Genomic DNA, 8301 nt, shown 5'->3' with positions numbered 1-8301 from the left:
GGGTGCAGTAGGACCTTGTTACCTCTGGGATGCTAGGGCCCAGGGCAGCTGGTGTCCCATTTGCATGGGTCCTGGCCGTCCAGGCTGGGTCTGGGTCTCCAGGATTGTTCACGTGCAGTGGCTGGCACTGTGCTCTCCACCAGGGCAGAAGCTGTGTGTGTGTCTGAGTCCCCTCCCACTCAACAGCTGAGGCCCAGATGGCATGTGGAAATTTCCAGATGCTTCCAGATGCTCTGTGTGGGAAGACAGGTCTTGAAACCAATCTTGATGGTTCTTATCATTACAGAAGTGATGTGAGCCCTTGCAGCATTCCCATACATCAAAGCAAAAGTGAAACACTCCCCACCCCCAACCCAAATCCAGAGCTCAGATGTGAACCCTGCTTCCAGCAGCGTGGTGTTTGCATTTGCAGGCTCTCTTGCAGACACAAAGCTTTGCATTTACAGCTACTCCCTTGCATGGGAACTATGCATACTGCTGTACAACTTATTTCCCCATGGGGCAGCAGCATCTCTTGGGTGTCTATGAATGTCAGGGTGCAGGGCTGTGTTTTCATGTTTTCCAGGAGTCCAGAATTCCACAAGCTCTATGTGTGGTACAAATGGCTAAGAGCTTGGCTATTAACACTCAGAGGTGCCCTGAAAGAAAGTCCTAGCAGTCTGCTTCTGAAAAGTCACAGTCTGAAAATCCTATGGAGCCCCGAAGGACCAATGGACCACATGAACTTCAGCCTCCACTAGCCTGAGACCAGATGAACTAGACAGCAAGCGTCTACCACTGTGGGCTGCTCTGATGGAGATCACAATAAAAGGTCCTGGACAAAGTGGGAGAAAAATGTAGATGAATATCCAAAATCGTAAAAAATGCCAGCCTCACTAGTCTGATAGAGACTGGTGGAACCTCAAGACTATGATCCTTAGACACCCTTCAAACCAGGAACCGAACTCACTTTCACCAAACAACAGACATGTCTATGAAATGAACACTAACACCGTGAGAAACAGGCTCCTTAGAACAATCAACTGTATGAGACCAAAAGGGTGGCGTTTGCCCAGAAACAAAGTTCAGAAGGCAGGATGGGCAGCAAAGAAGCACAATTAGGAATGGGGACCCCAGGGAAGAAGTGAGAAGGATGCTGTTACACTGAGTGGATGCAAGCAATGTTACAAATCGAAATGGGGATGAATTTTTGAGTGGAAAACTAATGTGCTCTGTAAACTTTGCCCCAAACCACAATGAAAACAAACCCAAGCCCTATAGAATAGTTCTACTTGGCACACATGCGGTCTCCATGAATCAACCGACTTGATGGCAACTGATTTTGAAACAAAGATCCTATTTCTGCCAACAAGGCTACGTTCACAGGCACTTCAGTGTATCCTTTTTTGGGACACAGTTCAACCCCTGACCTCTGTGAAACGAATGTTCCAGCAAACTGTGTTTTATGGAATTAAACGGGTGAGAGCTGGCAGGAAGCCTGGCACAGGGCAAGTGTTGTGAGCAGCTGTGAGTCAGGCCCAACTCACAACAACCCCACAGAAGGGTTCAGACAAAATGCTTCCGGGCCCTGAACCATCCCCAGATGGGATCATTGTGCTCCAGAGGGTTTTCATGGACTGATTATTAGAAGCAGATCACCAGGTCTTTCTTCCTAGTCTTAGTCTGGACATTCCACTGAAAGCTGTTCAGCATCACAGGAACACACCAGCCTCCACTGATGGATACCTGTCTGATTGCACATGAGGTGTACTGGCCGGGAATCAAATCCACGTCTCCTATAGGGTGAGCAGGGCAGGGATGTCCTCTCGGCACTGAGCTCTCTCAGATGTAGGGTGTGTGCAGTCTGGGACGCAGGTCCTTCTGAGCCTGGCTGGCTGGAGAACAATGCCCGGCGGTAGGAACAACAGGCCCTTCCTGACAGCTTGTCAGGGCGCGAGGATTAGATGCAGAATAATGCAGTCTCCGATCAAACCTGCAGCTGTAACTCAGGCCCTAGACGCTGCCAGCACCATCAATTTGGGTGAAAGTGCAGCTCTAGCAGTTTGTGAACAAGAGCAGAGGGAGGGGTGGCGCATGAATTACGGCCATTGGGGAAGCGGGGGGCTCCCAGCCCGCCATTGTTAGCTCTAGCCAGGGATTGATTTCTCACTGGTTTTAATGAAATTGAATTTTAATTTATATCTCAGCCTGTGGTGGGGGGCCAGGGAGCGGTGGGTAGAGCTGGATGCAACCCTGGGCAGGGGCTCCTTCTGCAGGGAGAAGGGGTGGACCTGCATATTAACACTGTAGGAGGAATGGGGGTACCCCAAGTTGGAGTCTCCCCCACACTGAGTACTGGGTCCTGCTGCTGTGAGGTGTGGACATGCCCCGTTTCCTACAGCTGGCCAATCCCTCCTTACTCAGGTGTGAAGATGGAGGAAATCCAGTGAACAAGTGTCCCCCTTGTCCCTTTCCAGGAAGGAGGAAACTCCACAGGTTGAGATGACTTGTTGTTGTTAGGTGCCTTCTAGTCAGTTCTGACTCACAGTGACCCTGTATAGGGTTTCTGAGGAGCGGCTGTTAGGTTTGAAGTGCTGATCCTACAGCGCCACACCAGGAGTCCATTCTGGCTCATAGCAATCCTGTATAGGGTTTCTGAGGAGCAGCTGGTGGGTTTGACCTGCCGACTTAGTTGTTTGCAGCCCAGAGCTGATTCATGACTGTAGCAGTGAAAGGTACGTGATTCTTGGGGTGTATTGGGACCCCCTGACTACCCTGCCTCTCCAAATGAACCCCACTGCTGCCCAGGAGATTCCAACTTCTGCGACCCCGTGTGCAGAGTAGAACTGTCCCATAGGCGTTTTATTTTGGCTGTAAGGAGCATTGGTGGTGCTGTGGGTTAGGCATTGAGCTGCTAACTTCAAGGTCAGCGGTTCAAACCCACCAGCTGCTCTGAGGGAGAAAGATGAGGCTATCTGCTTCCATAAAGATTTGTAGTCTCAGAAACCTTAGAATTGAGTCTGAACGGACTCAATGGCATTGGTTATTTATTTTGAATCTTTATGGAAGCAGATCACCAGATCTTTCTTCTGTGGAGTCACTGGGTGGGTTCAAGCTGCCAACCTTTAGTGTTATTGTTGTTAAGTGCTTGTTAAGTCGATTCTGACCCATAGCCACCCTGCACAGGGTTTCCTAGGAGTGGCTGGTGGGTTTGAACCACTGATCTTGTGGTTAGCAGTCCAGTGCTTATCCCATAGTGCCACAGTAGGACTTCATGTATATATGTAAATGTAAAGGGAGTCCTGGTGTGGCACTGTGGGTTAATGGACTGTAAAGTCGATTTGAACTTCAAGGATGGCGGTTCAAGCTCACCAGCTGCTCCTTGGAAACCCTATACATGGTCACTATGGGTCGGAACTGACTTGGTGGCATTTAACAACAAGTGTAAAGGAGCTCTGGTAGTGAAGTGGTTTATGAACTGGACTGCTAACAAGGTCAGCAGTTTGAATTTACCAGATGCTCCATGGGAGAAAGATGAGGTATGTGACCCAGTAAATGTGTACAGCTTCGGAAACCCTGTCTAGGGATGATAGAAGTCAGAACTGACTCCACAGCACACAGTCACTACCACCACATGTGTATAGGTATGTATGTTGTTAAGTGCCTTCAAGTCGGTTCCAACTCACAGCAACCCTGTATGGGGTTTCTGAGGCGTAACTGGTGGGTTTGAACCACCAGAGAGAGAGAAAGAGAGAGAGAGAGAGAGAGAGAGAGAGAGAGACAGAGACAGAGACAGAGGCAGAGACAGAGAGAGATAGAGAGAGAGTCCTGGTTTGGCACTATGGGTTAATGTGTTGAACTGTAAAGCAAGTTTGAAACACAAAGTCAGCAGTTCAAGCTCACCAGTCACTCCTCAGAAACCCTATACAGGGTCGCTATAGATCGGAACCAACTTGACGATGCTTGATGATAATAACATGTATATATGTCCCACTCCTTCTTCCATATTCATTCAGCCTGTGTCTCTGTCCCTGCACCTGCACACAGCACTAAAACAGGAGTCTTTTGTTGGGTTACTAAGTGTGGGAACGGCTCATCTGTGCTGCGCTCTGTGCCCTGGACGCAAGACCTCAGAACCACAGTGGCTGGTTTCCAGCCCCACCTGCACCTAGTCCTGATCCAGGGAAGACAGGCCCATCTGGGCCTCAGGTTCCTCTTCTGTAAAAGAGATGGTGGTGGCACCTGCCATCCCCTACTCGCCTCCCCCCAGGGCATTGTTAGGATTGGATATTTGGGAGCAGTCATGGCTCCAGGTAGAGATCACCTTGGCAGGTGCTGTGGTTATACTGTGGCATAGTCCAGGCTCTGCTCACCTGTGAAGGTGGTGGTGGAGCGGTCTGAGTGCCACCAGGCTTGGGGAAGAGAAAAGGCCCCATTGAGGGAGCTAAGAGGAGGCACAAGGACATCCTGTGGGGAGGGGTGCTGGTCAGAGGATCATACTTGTCCACTTAGGGGTGTAGTTCTGTGTAGTTCATTGCTCTCAACTAGTAAAGGAAAGGTTGGAAGTTCAAATCCATGCAGCGGTGCGGTGGAAGAAAGGCCTGGCAATCTACTTCCAAAACTAGTCCCTTGAAAAGCATGTGGAGTACAGTGTTGCTCTGATACACATGGGGGCTGCCATGAAGCAATGGGTTTTCAGGAAGGGGTTGGAAGGCTGGTGCCTTCCTTGGAGGCTGAAGGGAGGGGTGGTAAGGTTGAGCTGCACCTTCTTAACCTGACTAGCTTGGGGTGTCTTTTCTGCCTCTCCTGTGGACCCTGGGCACTCACCTAGACCCTGCCAGGGCCTTTCTGTGTGACCTCAGACAGGTAGTCTTATCCTGCTGGCCATGGTCTCCCCATGGATTGGCCTGGATCCCTGCCCTATGCCCTGGACTTGGGCCCACAGCATCATCGGGAGTGCCTGAGGTCCACATGCTGGGTCATGGCCAGCCCTGTGCCCCCTGCCTGCTGATTGGGGCGGTGGATGGGCCAGAAAGGGGTGCAGCCCCAATAGTAGTCAGGACAGGTCAGCCTGCAGCTGACCAGGGAGATGCCAATTTGCCAACACTGGTGGAGACTGTTTTCTACTGAGGCTGCATCTGTTCAGCGACAATATAAAGCAGACCCTGGGTATGTGACTGGTGCCCTTGCCAGAGAGAAAACAGAGACAGGTTATCTACAATCAAGTACCCCCAGGAGCTCCCAGAAACCAGGAGAGTGGTAGGAACAGACGATCTCTCAGAGCCTGTGTGGGAGTCCACACTGCTGACCCCGATCAGATCCCTAGCCTCCAGAGCTGGGGTGGAAGAAATCTGCCCTTGCAGACAACCAGGTTTGTGGTACTTTGTTTTGAGAGCTCTAAGAGACTAATTCAGCAGACTTTAATATGCCCATTTTATTCAACTTTAGCTTTTTAAACTTTTCATTGTGATTTTGGGTGTAAGTTCACAGAGCACGCTAGTTTCCCATTCAACGATGCATTGCGACATTGGTTGCAATTTTCTTGACACAACAACATTCTTCTCACTTCCTCCCTGGGTTCTCCGTTTCTATTCGTCCTTCTTTTATGCTCTTTCTTGCCTTCTGAGCTTTGCTTTTGGGCAAATACTTCCCTGTTGGTCTCCTAGGGTTGACTTGTGAGGCCCACGTTCCTCACGCATGTTATTGTTCCCTTTACAGGACTGTCTGATCCCAGGGGCAGGGTTCAACTCCATGTTTGACCAGTGTCCAGGGGCCACGGTCTGGGTTAGGCTGTCATCTTTACAGGGAGCAGGCTACCTGGTCTTCCTTCTGTGAAGGCACTGAGTGGGTTCAGTTAGCAGCCACCAGGGGAGCCACTGACTTTGATGTGTCTTTCCATTGCACAGCTGTGTCAGTGTAAGCAACATCTGAGCTTTTATTTTATGCACATCTGTACCCATTTTACAGGTGGATATTCTGAGGACTCACAGAATATAGAAACTTGCTCAAGGTCACGAAGTCTGGAGAGGCAGTAAGACTCAAAACCTGGGAACCGCCCCAAGTCCCAGAGGAAAATGTTCCCTGTATAAAACACCCTGGCCAGGGGTGGAGGATGACTGTGTTTCTCAGAATGTGTTGGAGGGTGTGGGGCTCCAGGTGTGGCAGAGGGTCCAGGCCATTGGGTAAGGGGAGACAGAAGAGCTGAGCAGACCCTGCTGGGGGTTGTCTGTTCTTTCTCAGAAGGGAAAGTATCTCCCAGCTCTCTAGGAGATTTATGTCACCTCGTTCCACAGAGCCCTGATGTGGCACTATAGGCTAAGCACTAGAATGCCAGGTGACAGTTCAAATCCACCAGCCACTCCTACCCAATACAGGGCTGCTATGAGTAGGCACAGACTCCAGGGCACATCACAGAGCTCTGGGTCAGGGAAGGGGGTCCTAGGGCCCCTCTCTGCCTCTCTGGATGCAAAGGTGGGCCCAGGGGGCTTAGGGGGAGCTTCTTCTGGGGGCTGGGCTTGTTGAGTCTGGAGACAGCAGGTTTGGGGTACATATAACGGGCAGATGCAATGGGGTGGGTGGCAGAGCCAGCCTATGGGGAACAATGTGGCTAGAGACAGGAGAAAAGCCGAGAGGGGTCTACGTAGGAGTGATTGACGTGACTGAGGGCCCAGTGTCCACCCGTGCTTCATGTGAACCTGACACTCCACACCCCAGCTTACGTGCATGGCCTGCACACAGACAGACAGACAGTTGGAGACAGACACACAGACACAGAGATACACATAGACAGACAGACACACAGACACAGTCACACAGACACAGAGATACACACAGACACAGACAGACATATAGACACAGAGATACATGCAGACAGACAGAGACAGATGGACAGAGACACATGCAAGCACATACATGCAGATACATAGACTGATAGACACACACGCAAACACACACTGATAGACACACACGCAGATACAGACAGACAGACAGACAGACAGACGGACAGACCATAAGGGCATTTCAAAAAATTAATGTAAAAATGGAATTTAAAGATAATAGCATTTCCTCACAAACTTTTTGAAGCCCCTCATACATTCAGACAGGCACAGGAGCACACAAACACGTGCACACAATGTTGTTAAGTACTATTGAATTGGTTCCCGTTACTGGTGACCCTGTATAGGGTTTCTGAACTGTATAGGGTTTGAACTGCCAACCTTGAGGTTCAAACTGACCTTGTGGTTATCCTACCGTGTCATACCAGGATATATATTTACATATATATACATGCACACATACAGCCACAGAGATATAAACACATACACACAGATATACATGCACACATATGTATACGTATTCACACACAGATATACACATGCACAGATATACACGCACAGGTACACACAGAGCACCGTGAACCCACTAGAGGGCACTAGAAGTCTTCCCAGCACACATACACCCCAAAAGTAAAAGGAAGGAAATTCCCTCAAAGTATTGAGCAGCTGATGGTAAGGCAAGGCGAGGGCTGCACTGAGTGGCGGAGATGATTAGCCCTACTGAGCCGGGTGGATGATCAGGGCTACTGAACACCCTCCTCTCCATTGACCTGGCCACGCCAGGACACTCTCTGTGCCATAACCCACCCCTACCTTCTCTGCACCCCAGGACCTGCACCTAGGAGCACGTCTGTGGATCAGGCTGACCCTACTGGGCGAGGATACTGTCTGGTTCCATTGTCCTTTCTGCTGACCGCTAAGCTGGGCTGACACTCTCTCCCACCCTGGGCATCCCCCCAGCTCCAGCTCCAGCCACAGACTTCACCCCTCACTCCTGCTCATGGGGACCCAGGACCCACTTAACTGTCCCCTCTGTGGACTCTATAGACTCTCTATTTGTAAACAGTACAGTATCTGCGAAGTGCAATAAAAGGAGGTACTCCTGTTTTCCTGGCAGAAGGAGTAGGAGGAGCAGAGACCTTGAGTAGAAGTTGCAGTCAGGCAGAGGAAGGTCTGAAGCAGTGAGGTGTATTCCAAAAGATGGCTCCTTTGGGGATCCATCGAGGTGGGTCCTTTAATAAAATGTTATTCAGTGCTGTCGAGTCAGTTCTGACTCATAGTGATCCTGTATAGGGTTTCCAAGGAGCTGCTGGTGGGTTTGAACCTTCTTGGTTAGCAGTACAGTGCTTATCCTACAGCACCTTTCTTTTAAAACGTTTTATTGTGAATTATGTGATAGTTTACATGGGAGAACATTAGTTTTACATTCATCTTATCGTATATCGTTTCATTGCCATGGTTACAATCTCCTCCATGCATCATCAAC

This window comes from Chrysochloris asiatica, unplaced genomic scaffold (assembly GCF_000296735.1).
Source record: "Chrysochloris asiatica unplaced genomic scaffold, ChrAsi1.0 scaffold00034, whole genome shotgun sequence".
Lineage (NCBI taxonomy): Eukaryota > Metazoa > Chordata > Mammalia > Afrosoricida > Chrysochloridae > Chrysochloris > Chrysochloris asiatica.
This window is presented reverse-complemented; position numbering follows the sequence as displayed.